Raw genomic sequence first — 14,638 nt, 5'->3', positions numbered from 1 at the left:
GGGAAGATAGGGGCAAATTTTATGGATAGGACCTCATGGACTAGCAATGCCCACTGATGATTCTGCATGTCAGGAATGAAATAGGACCATGTTTTCTAGGTGTCATTTCAGTGGTTGATTTGCCAAGATGCTGGTGCCTCTGCTGACAAACATGGTATCCCTCAGGGCCTTCAACACAGCATCTCTTAGGTGTTTTGTGCTGAAGTCCACAGCTCCCATGGACAACACTCAGAGTAGAAATGAAACCTTCTGAGCTGTGGAAATTGTTCCTTCAGACTTTCATTTTATTAAAGGGTTTGAAATAGTCATTGTGCTCAGCCATAGCTTCTTCTGAGGCTTTCACTGTGTGGTGTGATGCTTACCTGTTCATCCAGACAAGTCGGTCATGGAAAAAGGAGTTCTAGATCTGCGCTTTGCATTGCTATTTGGATGGGCATTCCCACCTTCTTTTCACATTTCTTTTTTTTTTTTTACTTTTTCTACCTTAACTTGCTTTCCACCATCCCTTAGATACCCATCTCCTTCCTGAGCCCCATCCTGCTTCTCCACCTTATCTCCTCATCTTTGTTGATTTGTTATCTCCTCATCTTTGGTTTTGCGTCTTAAAAATAAGACCAACTCCAAAGAGCAGTGGCTGTGGCATGACCTGACAGAGCTCACTGAGGCTTTTATTTCTCTTTATCTCCTGTTGGTGGAAGCTGCTGCTCAAGATGCACATGGGCAATAAAGCTGACCACTCACATTTCAGTAAATAGGAAGGGAATCAAAGTGACCTAAGAGACGCTCCGTGCTTTCTTGGATAATTTGCACTACACCCATGCTTAATAGCCTGCAAAATAGGCAGAGTAACTGAAGATTGAAGAGGGGACTTGAGTGATTATTATGGAGCAACTAAAAACATGACATTCAAATGCAGTGTCTTAACAACCTTATCAAGAATAATTTGTAAGCTAGCAAGAAAAAGCAAATAGAAGGTTGTGTGCGTGCATGCAAATAATACTCATTGCTGTCATGTGTATATATTTTGCAGGAGTAAGTACCAAGGCAACCATTACCATTGACAGGAAGTTCTCTGTAAGCACAGAGGCATGAAATAGTTGGTGATCAGTGTAAAAGAAACAACCCTTACCAAAGCAGAAAAGTCCATTATCTGTTGTATGATAATAACCTCTGGGTTCTTTCTTGCAGCTTTACACAAAGTCAAAAATGGAGTGACACTCTGGGTAGAGCTCACAAAGTCCAGGCTGGTCAATTTCTGTGGTAGTCAGCTCACTTCTTGGTATGCATAATAGGTCAGTAATGAATGAATAGCTGTTTGGAAGCGTGCGCCTGTGTTGGGAGCTCGTGTCGTGCAAAAGGAATAATGTGCTTTGCAGAAGAGGTCATGAAAGACTTACCAAACTGGTATCGGTAGGGCTGTTATTCTATGGCAATGTGATATGAAAGTTCAGGACTGTTAGCAGTAGTAGTAACGTTTACTGTCACTTGAAGGAAGGGTGGGGGATGGTAAACCCTCTATATAAATTCGAAGAATTTATAATACAATGTCCTTTTTTTTTTGCTCTTTGCCAGAAACACTACCAGGACATCCACTTCAAAAGAATAGTTTGTCTAGGCTTAAACTGTACTTGAGGCCAATTCCACAGCTATGCAGTGATATTAAGTAGCACAATGTCATATTATATGCAAACGCTCATGTCTTTAGAAATACAAAGGAAATTCTATGGATTAAAATCCAACAAAGCAAAAAGTTATTCAATTAATCAGCAGCACTTCTTTTAGAAAGCCCCATGCTGAAACTAGAGGCATGAAAATCCTACCTGGTACTTAGGCGCTGTTCAAATCATTTACCTTGTCTTTTTTTGAAAAAGGCAAAAAGCAAAACAAAATAATCTTTTGCCAGTAGAAAAAAAAATTGCTTTCTGTCAGCTGTGGCACGTTTAAACACCCTAAATATTTCATCAGACACTGCACTTACTTCAGTGTTTTAAATAAGATTTAATAAATAGGTGCATGTTCAGACTTGTACAGCCCTACTTTTGTCTGTAGTTGGCAATGTGCTGTTGACTTCACAGTTAAGAATTTTAATTACGTACCTGTTCTATACAGACACTCATTCTCTTTTAACTGTTTATTAAAAATAATTCTGTGGCCATTGTGCAAGAAATCTTCCACGTACTGCGGAGTTGATATTCTGTTCATAGTAGGCAGCTATTTTCTGAATGTACCCCCTTGTTCCTTTTGCCCCCTACTCCCAACTTCTAGTCTTTGGAATTCCCACAGATCTGAGACATTCAGGTAACTTTGTCACTGGGTTCTGTGACCAATTTGCACTGAATATCTTTGCTGTAAATTATACAGAGATATCTGAGATTCTGTCTGCACACCCAAAAGTCACAAGAAACATCTGTCTTATTCTTGAGTAAGCACAGCTGGATCTCGTGGTCTTTCTTCTTCCCTTTTTTAATATCTATTTTCTTTTTAATTTCCAACTTCTAGATTAATTTGGTAAAAAATATTGAGAAGAATTAAATGAACTCCACAATATTTAAGTTAAGAGCCAGTGAGAGTAAGCTGACTGCATCATCTTCTTTTACTGATGGGCTTCCTTAACAATGACATCTGATATTAGTAATTTTAGATTAATATGTAGAGACTAAATGGGTTCAAGATGTTTTGCATAAGTTCATGGTCCTTCAGCAAAAATAGATCTATCTAGATATCGCAAAAGAGATGACAGAACAAATGTATTCCTTAATTTTAAGTTAATGGTCAGTGAATGACTCACAGCTGGAAGTTGGCACCTCGAGAAATTTGGTTGTTCATCATAACTGTGCTTCTCTCTTCACTGCCAGAGAAGCAGCCTAGCTTGAACTAGATGTTTAATTTTTAGATACCTCAAGTTACGTGAGATGAATGTCATCACAAGAGTACATTGAAAAAGGTGGCTGTAGACAGATACCAGTTCTTAAGTCTTGACTCTAAACTGACTGGTCTCGAAGCAGTTCCATAATCTGTGCCATGTGTGGCACTTTTTGAGTCAATGTATTTTACAATTTAGCAACAGAAGAGTAAAGAGGAAGAGTAGGAGGTTTTCTGACCTTATTAATGAAAATCCTATGTCAAACAGTCAGAAACTGTGGCTGTCCTAAAACAATGGATGTTTGTAAATAGCTGTATATATATGAATATGCATATAGGTAGTTATTTTCCAAATTACATGCTGTTTGTGGTTTCATAGCCCAAAATAAGCCCTGAATACAACAGGGGACAAAACAGCATGAAAGGTGATTGATTACCTCATTTCAAGTTTCTAAAACTTGGGTGCAAATGGAGTAGATGTAAGGGTTTGAGCCAAAAATGTAATAGCTTATTCTGTAACTGTGGCTTTTGACAGGAGCATATTTGCCATTAGATCTCTGAGTACATCAAAGGTATTGGATCAAATTTATGAGGACTGAAGTCTGGCAGTTTCAGGAACAACTTAGGTTCTTTAATACATCCAGGCATATTTGTCTGTAGATGTTCTGCCAGAATGTTCTTTGTTTAGATGGGACAAGTGGGCCAGACCTTTTACAGTTATATAGCTGATCACCTCTCCTGAACTTGATATTCTTTGACTTGAGTGTCACAGTGGCGTTGTCACAATCTGCAGTCTGGTGTCTTTTTCTGGTAAGGTAAAATGGGAGGCCTGGTCTTTCTTCTTCGGTATGGGGAGATACGATTTCATCTGAGAGATGACTGAGCAAACCATGTCTGATTCCATACATATGAGCAGATATGACAACAAGCATGCTTATGTCAAGCTAGCTAGCTGAAGAATGGTATTCAGACTCAGTCTCTACATCATGCTTACACTTTACAATGGACACCCTGCAGAGACCTTCAAACTAACATCACGCTGGCTGCAATATGACATTTCACACTTCTGTCTAGAGATACCTGCTCACTGTTCAGGCACGGCAATGTTGTATAAGCTCCATATTATACTCAGGTAAATAGACCGTGTCTTTTTCTTTGCACAGCGTGGAGGTGGTGTGCACTCTCAATGCAACCACTTTGCCTCTGCCAGCTTGGTACATACCATCATTATGAGCAGTATAGGCATATGCTCAGATGATAACACACAGAGTTAGTACGTAAGTGGATCCCACCCTATCTACCTATTTCATTTTGCTTTGCAGATTGTGTGAAAATAGTGAATGCATAGTTTGCGATTAGCCAGTTTTGAGTGGTCTTCAAATTTGTCCAGGATCCCTGTTCCTAGGACTAAATTTAGCATGCCTGGAATTACAGTCTATTTACGTATGTGTTCATTAAAAAGCTCCAGCTGACTGTCTATAAAATGTCAACACTCACATTTTTTTGGTGCTACAGCCTTTATAAGTTTAGGTATGTGAAGGGCAGTAGACCAGCACAAGAACAAACTATTTTGTTTTCAAAGGGTAGCTTCTATTTCTTGTAACTCCCTAGTAAAAAATGAGAGGCTGCTTCTCTGAAAACGAGAGTGGGAGGGAGGAAATGTCCTTATTTGCATCCTTTGTTGTTATTTCATTGGAGTGTTTTCTTCTCCTTCCTCTTGCTTTTGTCACATTTATTGCCTACCTTTATGCTTGTTCACTTGTGAGGGAAAGATATTAATGTCCTGTTGTCCTGTTAGTTATCTGTTTGCTTGATTTGCCAGACTATTTCAATATGCTTTAACACATTTGGGAAAGATAGCCTTTTCTTTGAAACTTGAAATGTTTGTATCACATTTTTCAAACGGAAGCTTTTATAGTAGAAATAGTATATGTAATTCAATTAATAAATATCAAAAGTTATCTTTGCTCTGAAACCCCAGGAAGCTGGTGATCATTTTTGTTCTACATTCTGCTCTACTTCCTCTTCTTATTCAAGACAAACAGAAGTCAAAATCCTTTGGGAGAAACAAGAAGTCTCTTGTTGGTCATTATTCTGAAGTGAGGACAGGTACTGGGAACATCCCTGCCTCTTCCTTCATCCTCCATCGATCTGAACGCAGGAGATGATCACATCAAGCAATATTGTAACAAAAGTATGAGCTGGTGTGAAGTGGAAGTATCAGGAAAGATGTGCATTGATTTAGTTAGACAAAGATTGCTAAAGACATATATTTACCATGAAAGAGCTTCACACAGTAAAACAAGATATATCCTCAATTTTAATAGTTTTTTTTGGAAGAACTATGAGAGCTTGTCCTCATTAAAAAACTCTATTTTCCCTAATATGAGATGAATAAAAAAAAAGAAAATAAACAAACAAACAAACAAGCAAACAAAAACACTGTATTTTTTTGATAATTTCATTAGCACCTCCTTGCAGGCTAAAGACAGTGTGCAAACATTCCTCAGAAAAAAAAAAAAACTAAAACTCAATCATGTTAACCAAAATGCTAAGAGTTTACTTTATCTGTCCACAAATTAGATACCTCAGCTGGATTATCTGCTTCCCTCCCTGGTTGTTGGGGAAGAAGTACTCCTAGTGACATTCACTTCCAGGATCCTCAGCTACCTCAAGGAAGTGAGATTAATTGCCCTTTGAGAATGTTTCCTTTTCCTTGGCTGTGGAAGATGTCTGAAGAGCTGTTTTATATAATAACCTGCAGCCTTAAGGGAAATTCTTGTGGGCAGTCTTTGCCCACTTGATTGTCCCCCAGTTCAGGTATTTGAAGTAAGTGGTGCGCAGAAGAATTACCACTGTGTGTCCAGACTGAATGTGCTAAATTCATAAAACATACACTGCATTTTAAATGACTTTTCCTATTCCAGTTGGTGTGACTTCATACCTATAAACTGTTACTTAAACTAACTTTCCTTCTTTTCCTTCTTTGATTGATATGACTAAAAACTACCTGCAACTAAAATGCAGGAGGCAAGCATCAGAAAACAAAGCTGAATTACATATTTTGCCAAATATCCTATATGCTAGCTTTGCCATTGATAATTCTTTCGTTTTGAATGGTGCTTTCCGCAACGAAGCGATCCTTCAAAACATTTTGTCTCTTTCACCTAATATTGGTGTACTATTTCTATGAGCGCTTTGCTAACATAATGTGCTATCCAAATGCTAATTATTGTTCCTCCATGACTTGGGAGAGCAGCCTTTCTTCAAACTATCCATCAGGGATAGTGTATGGTCTGTAAGTGAACTTTGCTCATAATCCCAGGCTACTCATAGTACAAAAATGAAATCATGCTAAATCCATTTCATTCTTCAAAATTTCTTTTTTCTATGAAGTAGCTGAAGGATAAACATTATTGCTGGGCCTCTTGTCTTCTCTGATCTTCTCTGATCTCTGAGTCTTCCTTACCCAGTCAGGTTCAGTCCGAAATAGACTGGGAAGCAGTGGATTTTACCTTGACTTTTTCCTGTGGCTTCAATAGCTCCTTTGTTTTATAGCTAATGTCAGTGTATGGCATTATTCAGCCTTTCAACATGCAGCAGTCAGTGTTTTTGGGGGAATTGGCTCCATAGGGCTTCTTCTCGGGGGCATGAGAGAGGCTGTGGATCCACCTCCTGGACAGAACATGCCTCATGAATGGGGCTTTCTTCTACAGGTTAACACGGCCCATTTCTGTGGGCAACTAATTCTTCAGTTATCACAACCAGAAAATGTTGCAAGATGAATAAGAAAATGACGTATTCAAAAATTTTACAATGCAATGTTCTGACTTGTTGTGAGAAGAATAAGGAATCCAGGTTTAACTGTCAAATTCAACCTGACTTTACCACTGTTTGCAGATAGCTTTAAATTGTGTGGGTGATCACTATTGTATTAACTTAAAAGGAATGTTCCGGTTTACTCCTTCCTTCCCAGTATCATCACCCTGTGAAGGACAATGGTACCTGGGTCACCCAACAAATTCTTATCTCTCCAGCATTGACATCTGCAACTCATTGGACTCCATCCCTGACCATTACAACTCAGTGAAAATATTTTTCTATGAGCTTTCCCTCTCATTAATAAAAAGCAATTTTACACAGCACTTGGCAAATGCTTCACAGTAGACTTGTGAATAAAAATTGGTTTATATCTAATGAAGATGTGATTTGAAATGCCAATGGCCAGGATTTATTATCAACTTTACTTGTTATACCACCTGCTTTAAAAGGCCTAGCATTAACGTGTCAGAAATATTTCTCCACTTTGCTTTTCTCTTTCAGGACACTAAAGGGCACTTTCAAATTAAACTTATCACAAGCCTATGTGAAAATGAAGGAGTCTGATGTCTGATGTAGGTGAGTTGACCAAAGAGATTGCAAGGCTTCAAATTTACCTCTTTGTTCTGAAAGAGCAGAAGTCAGATCTGGCAATTAGAGTGAATTATGGTTCAGTTCCCCAACCATCTTTTCACCAGATACACAAAACCCCCTATGTTTATGTTTGCCACTGGTGTTTGGTGGAGATGAATGTTTCTTTAGTCTTTGTTTGCTTATGGGAAGCTTAAGGCTTATGCAAAGTTTGGCACCTAGGTATAAAATAGTTCCCTGCACAGCAATAGCTCAAGGTTTTGAAGAGAGGTCAGCTTTTAGGCTTTACTTTAATTGTTGCTCTTGTAATCCCGAGATACTGAATGTTTTTTTTAATGCAGACATGGGCTGAGTAGACAAAACTCAAAAAAACCCCAACTAAATACGGTGCTAAGCTTCTGAATGTTTTCACAAGACACCTCAGGGAATGCGGAGTTACAGTAGCTTTTAGCCACCTCAGTTTTTTGAAAATTTGGTGTTGCAAAACGTTTCTCCTGCTACTGAGGCTGAGGATCTCATTGCTGTGAATTAGTGTGACAATGGAGCTGGGTTACAATTGGGATCCTCAAATCAGCTTCTCTTCTAAGGGAAACTTACAGCAGAGGTCCTTGAACTATAAAGAGGAGTTTAAAATGTCAGCTCTGAAGGCAACAAAAGCAATTAGCTGAAAGTTCTAGTTAAATGTTAAATCTTAACTAATTGATTTCTTGTTTTCTAGCCTGCCTTTCCTTCTGAAACAAATGCCAGACATGCAAAGTCCTCCCTTTTCTTCGTGTTGTTGCTGTTGAAAATGTACAGCTTTGTTTTAAGCTTTATTGAAGCTGTAACTTTGCCCTTTAGCAGAAATACTAACAAGATCATAACAATAAATTTATTTAAATTAAATTATCACTGTACAGTTGGCTTGTTAAAAGGGGGTCTTTAGTAGCCAGCTCCACAAGCTGCTGACTCACTGCTGATGTGTTTCAACACCCACCTCTTCTCTTTCTTTCTGGAGCCAAATATCTTCAATAGTGGCTAAATTCAGCTGAAAAGCTGGATGCCAGATTGGTTGCATTTCCCACTAACATCACTCTGTTATTTGCTGGTAGATCTCAGCACAGGGACATTCTGCACACTTCACTACTTTGTTATGCAGTGAACCAAAACAATCTGCTTATTTTTTCTAATAAACATTATTCCTGGTTGATAATGTTGTCTCTCTTCTGAAACTCTGACCATTGTTCTTGAATTGGGCTGGACTTCCACCAAATTATTTATTTGTTAACTTTTTATTATGCCTTCCCAAGATGTACCAGTATACAAATTTTTAACAACAACTTTATGTGTGAGCTACTTATCTAGTGTTTGACTACAGGAAAGATTTAGGAAAGGTAGCCATTATATCTGCCTTTTATTTTTCACTCCTCTGCTTTTTGGGAATTAGATTGTGGTCTTGTCTGATTGAAGTGAATAAAAAAACCTCCTCAGCTCACTGGTCTGAGGATTGGGTTTAGTCCCTGATCTCAGCTACTAAAATCAAGGATCAAATAGCTCAGGAGAAGGCCTCTGCCTTTATTCTCTGGCCAAGGCTGCTGTCAAGAGATGTAAGAATTAAGCTAAGTTCGTTCTTCAAGGGAGATAGTAACTTCCGTCTTCAAATGAACCTTCAGATATGACATGTTGTGGAGCTACAGGTTATTGTTGAGCCCCTAGGCTCTAACCCTGAACTGGCTACACTATTTGTCTCTTTTAATGTCTGAGATTTTACCCTGTTCATAAGGGTGAGCTAATTGAAGACAGGCAGTAGTGTGGGTTTGAAAGGAATAGGATACAAGCGAATAAACCCCCTGAGCTGTGCTGCAGCACTTGTGCCATGAGCAGTTGCATCATATTCTTATGGCTGAGATGCCAGCAAAAATAATGCCCTAAACACCACGTTATTATCTCAAAATGAGGAAACAGGCAGCTAGGTTGTTTGGATGCCTGACCTCAACCATCTACCTAGAACTCAAACTTGAGAAATCAGGACTCCTGGACAGACACCTACAGCTTAGATCATCCAGTAACCTTCTACCATTTGAATCTATATGCTCTCAAGTCATCATACAGCTTTTGCTACAAGCCAGACAGGCATTTTCACACCTGTATTGCCTTGCTGCTTCCAGGAAATGAACACAGGTATCTCCTGACTGTGGGTCAGCTTTCATGAGGACTCCATATGAGCCCAGAGATCTTTGCAAATGTACAGATCCTCTGCAGATCTCACTACAACCTGGGGAACAGAGTCAGCATTTCAGGGTGCAATCATATTTGCTATTCTACTATGCACACTACTGGAAAATTAACAGATATGAACCTAGAGAAGGGTATGCAACAAGTTTATGTTAGAAATTACATCTCTGAGGCTGCCTAGAAGTAACTCATCAGAGGGTTATGAATTATGTATGACACTTTTTGCCATTGGTAAGGCAGTGTTAGCTGAATTAATCCACTCATATTTCTTTTTATAAAGACTTAGCTTCTTTTCAGCCTTTATTCTTGCTGTAGCGTAGAAGGTATTTGAGTGAAGTCAGTGATTTTTCTTCCTGTCTACTTTAGAAAACAATACTCATAGGCTCTTTCTTTGACTTAAACACATTCATTCTTCCTAAAGCTTTTAAAAGAAGCAGAGCTTTCAAGATCAAAGATATTCATACAACACCTGTACTAACACTATTTTCAGTCGTTATTGACCATTCTTTGTGATATTGTTTTACGCAGGTGCCTTTCCAGAGAGCTTTTTAGAATGTGAGGGAATACAAAAAATAAGCATACAGAGCATCTGTGTATCTTTTTATCACACTTTAAAAGCAGAGCTTGTTGACGAATGGAAAAAATAAAAGCACATAAATATAATCACTTCACTCCTCTGCTCCTTGCGATCCAGGATATTAGAGAATCTTCAGATGGTTGCTCACATGATCATGAAATCACTGTGTATTCTGTACGATTCATGGATACAAGCCAGGAATTAATATTTACAAGTGGTAGGCAAAACATGTCACTTGATAATCATTTTTTATTACGTCTTTTTAAATAATTCCACATGTCTTAGATCACCATCCAGTTCAGCCTGGAAAGTGTCTGGTGCATACTCACAGGGAGCAAGAGAGAGAGAACTTGTAGCCTTTAAATTTTTCTCAAAAAGTACTTTGCAAACACTTACAAATATCAAACCAGAAATAGATGCGAGTTATCCAGTGATCAAGAAACAAAATAAAGGGAAACAGGGAGGGGTAAACATACAATAACTGTGCCATAAAGACAGTGTGCTATCACTATTAGCAGCCATGTTATGCTTAGAGTCTGTCCTCTTGTCCTACTGCATTGCTATTTTAGCATTTAACAAGTGTGAACTGGACATATTTCAAAACTCAAGTATAAAAATAAATGCACATATTAAAAAATGGCTATACTCAGAAGCAAAGGACAGTTGAATGCCATGACAATGATGTGCCTAGTCAGGGGTTAAATCAAGACATAAAGAACAGAATGAGACCACTTTCTTTTGCCAATTAATCTACATTTATTTATTTATTAAAAAGGAAATGTGTATTTCCCTTCAGGACAGGTGGTTTTTTTATGGCTTTAATCTGAAACAGTTGATTGTAGTACAATATTTGTATGAGTTTGAATGGTAAATTTCTTTAATTTCTTTTTTTTCTCTTAGGACAGTAGTTATTTTAAAGGAAAAGGGAGAATGAAGGAATAATCCAGTCCCAGAATGAGTGCCCAGATACCAGTCACTATATGTGAGAATTGAATATTCATAACCATGTGCTTGAAAGTGAACAGACTGCAGACCAGTTAGAGAGAAAAGACTCATCAGAAAACGGTGTGATACAGGTTCCTTCCTGCTGATAGGCCCACGAACAGGTACTTCACAAACTGAAATAAACAGGACATATTTTAGCTCATCTATATTTATATTTTAATTAATTGTAATTTATTATTTTTCTTTTGCCTACTTGCAGTGTGGCCCTGTGTGAAGTCCTGGTGTTCTGTGGCAATTCTGTATCTGCAGTAGCTGAACTCAGTAAGAAAACCAGTGTAAGCAAAACCTACAGTCCCTGAAGTCAGTGATAACAGTGCTATGGACCATAAAGAGGTAGGAGAGAGGTGTTCCCACATCGTTGTCAAACATGGGGTTCTGTTCCCAGCACTGAGCACCTAAAGCACTCCAGACATTAAAGATGCATGAATTCTTCCAAAAGAGGGCAGAAGCAGCATTTATAGAGTCCCCTTGACAAATACATTCCCTTCACTCAATTGCAGTCTCCTGTCTCCTAGTATTCCAGAATACAAACTTCTGGCTCTGCGAAATAAACTGTAAGAACCAGCCAGGAAACTTCACAAATGTTGCAACACCAACAGGACACTGCAGACCACAAACCATGTCAAAATCCAAAATGTGAGTAGTGTTCCTGACAGCAAACTCCAGTAGGGAAAATACAGACTGAAAAATGGATGGAATGCCAAAGGCTATTTTCACCTCCTAATATTCACATTGTGTCATTATGCTTTTCGTTTGAATGGTTTAATAATAGTTTAATAAAAAGTCTGAGGAAGAATGTGAGCTTGTGTACAGACCCTAGATAAAAGAAAGAGAGAGAAATAAAGTAATGGTGGCCAGAAAGGCATGATGTTATGTAGCCACACGCAACCGATGTAAAATTTTTTGGACATTCCAGGAAAAAAGATCAGACCCAGTGTGTCACCTTACCTCAAGGCAGTGAAATCATTAAATAAAAGTCTGAAAGGGACCACAGGAGGCAATTTAGTCCAGCTCCCTGCCCTAAGGGAGGATCACGTCTGCCTGCGTCATTCCTGACAGATGTTTGTCCAACCTGCTCTAAAAACCCTACACATGATCATGTCTGCCAGGTACCCAGGCAGACTTTCTTGTGTGTTTGGCAATGCTTGGGTAGCCTGTCAAACCGACAACGTCTCATTGAATTGACAGTTGAAGAAAGTTAAGAGAGAAAAAGAAGTATACATATGTCCTTGCATCACAAGAGAAACTGTATTTGATTTCACATTACTGTCTCGCTAGGAAGTAATTCATACTAGTCATTTGGAAAGTTCTTCATATACTGTTTGGGTAAAGCATACATAGTGTGATCTGCAGGCCGTCAACACTGGGCTATGGCAAGTACGTATGAGAAGCTGAAGTACATATATGGAAGAATTTTGTGGGAAGCATTTGAAGCTTTGAGCCCAATTTAGAGGACACTGCCAATATCTGCATCCATAGCTTGAAGATTTACCTTTATGCAGTTGAGATATTGAGAGCAACGCACCTTGTTTCACCAAAATGGGCTACATAAACTCCCTTCCATGATATAGCTTAATATACCTTTACAAAATGTTTCACTAAAAATGTGTATGAATAGTTAGCATACAGCTTTGTGACTGTTGCTCTTTGATGGTGTTAGGCTGGCTTAGTGCAGCCACGAGGAAGGACTTGCTGAGCTGGTATGTGATCTTGACTCTACACAGACTAGTCTGTGTATTGGAAAATTTGAGATGGTCAGAGAAAAATATTGATCAGTTCTAAGCAGAATGAAAAGTTTCATTTTAAAAATTCAATTTAAATGTTTTGATTTATTTCTAGGCTTTGATGAATTTATATAAAGAGTACTAAGGCAAATTAATAATTAAAAGGTAAATAATTTTAAGGTGCCTGGTACAATACTGTAGGATATTTTTTCAGGATTGTTAACCATAGCATTCACAAGGATTCGGCCTACAGCATATTAAGTCTAAGCCTGTTTTCACACTAACCAGGATAAGATGTTTTTCTGTTCTACTTCTGTCATTGATGCATTGTCAAGTCATTAACTTACCAGTATTTTGCTTTAAAATCCCTCTTACCTACTGACAGAAGAGGCAGACAATAATTTTCTTGTTGCTAGCTGTTATTGTCAAAAAGACGATGCAGAAGTTAATGGTTTATTTTAAGGGTTTTGTGTTAAATTGCTTTTCTGCTGGCAAGTAAGCTAGCTTTTATTTCTGACATGGGTAACAGGCTAAACATGTAACAAAGCATGTGTCAGCCTCTGGATGTGGTGGGACAGGTCTGGGATCTCTGTTTTCACAGGCAGGACTGAAGTGCCCTGTGAATGTCTGCAGTGTCACCAAAAGATGTCCATTGTCCCAGCAATTTTATTTTGTGTTTTGATAGATAATGTCTGAAAAGACAAATTGTAATTTATGAAATCTAATGAACTAGCTTGTGCTGACGCAACACGGGGAAACTGAGAAGACATTGTCTTTTAGCACATGTAGGAGAATGGGAAAGAAAAATGTCAACACTGAAATTCACTCATGCCTTTCTCCAAGGATCCCCAGTATTTTACAGATGTATAGGGGCATGTCCTCAGACCTCCTAAACAATTTGTGGGACAAATTTATAACCACAATTTTCTATTGTAACTACTGATTTTTTGATGTTTCTTCCAAGAGATGCCTCTCAAAAGTCTTGAGTTTTCAGAAATATGTAAAATAGACATCTTCATCTGCAGTCCACAAAGCTGGCAGGAAACATTAAAACCTGAAACATTAAAAAACTTAACTTCAGGATTGTAAGGGTAGGCCACAGTGGAAAATATTTTAAAATCTCTCATCTTCTGCTCAATTTCTTCTTATAAAAAAAAAAAAAAAATAAAGTTTTATGCTCACTGCAAGATTTTCATAAATGTCTGCTTTTGGAACACGTTTGGGGGCCTGCCTTGAAATAAGAGAATGGCAAGTTATGATATCTGTCTCTACAGGAACTACTTGGTTTCTAAGAGTGGGTATGAAGAGGCAATTGATGGATCAAGGGAGAGTTTTGGTTTTATTTATGGTCAGGTTTTGTTTTGTTGTTCCTTCATTTTGGCAGCCTACTATGGTCATGAACCCTGCTCTAAGCATGGTCCTTTTGGAAAGAATGTGAGGAGCAGGGTTTCTTCAGGTATCCGTTAAAAAAGCAAAGGTGGAGTTATGGCTTGTAATCACAAAGAGAGATGGCAAGAGACAACAGCATAGAAAACAGGGCAAGGAGCAAACTAAGAATATGGAGGATAGAAATAGAAATATGAATTCATAAGAAAACCTCTGCTGTCCAGGCAGTGTTACAACTGCATCCTATTAACAGCTCCTGAGCATTCAGAAAGTTACTCTTCTGGAAACAGCCAGCTGCTATATTTTGTTATGAAATCTAAGTTTTCATCCCATATCCTTGCATGGTTCCTACTGTATATTTAATCTTATATGTATGTGTGACAGGTTTGAAAGAAAATAGGTCAACAGTACTTAAGATAAGTAATACTTTAATCAATTTTAACGTAACTTCTGATGGATA

This window comes from Pezoporus flaviventris, unplaced genomic scaffold (assembly GCF_033815535.1).
Source record: "Pezoporus flaviventris isolate CSIRO_AGI_PZ_B2104156 unplaced genomic scaffold, CSIRO_AGI_Pfla_v1 ptg000047l, whole genome shotgun sequence".
Taxonomy (NCBI): Eukaryota; Metazoa; Chordata; class Aves; order Psittaciformes; family Psittacidae; genus Pezoporus; species Pezoporus flaviventris.
Note: the sequence above shows the minus strand (reverse complement) of the source record.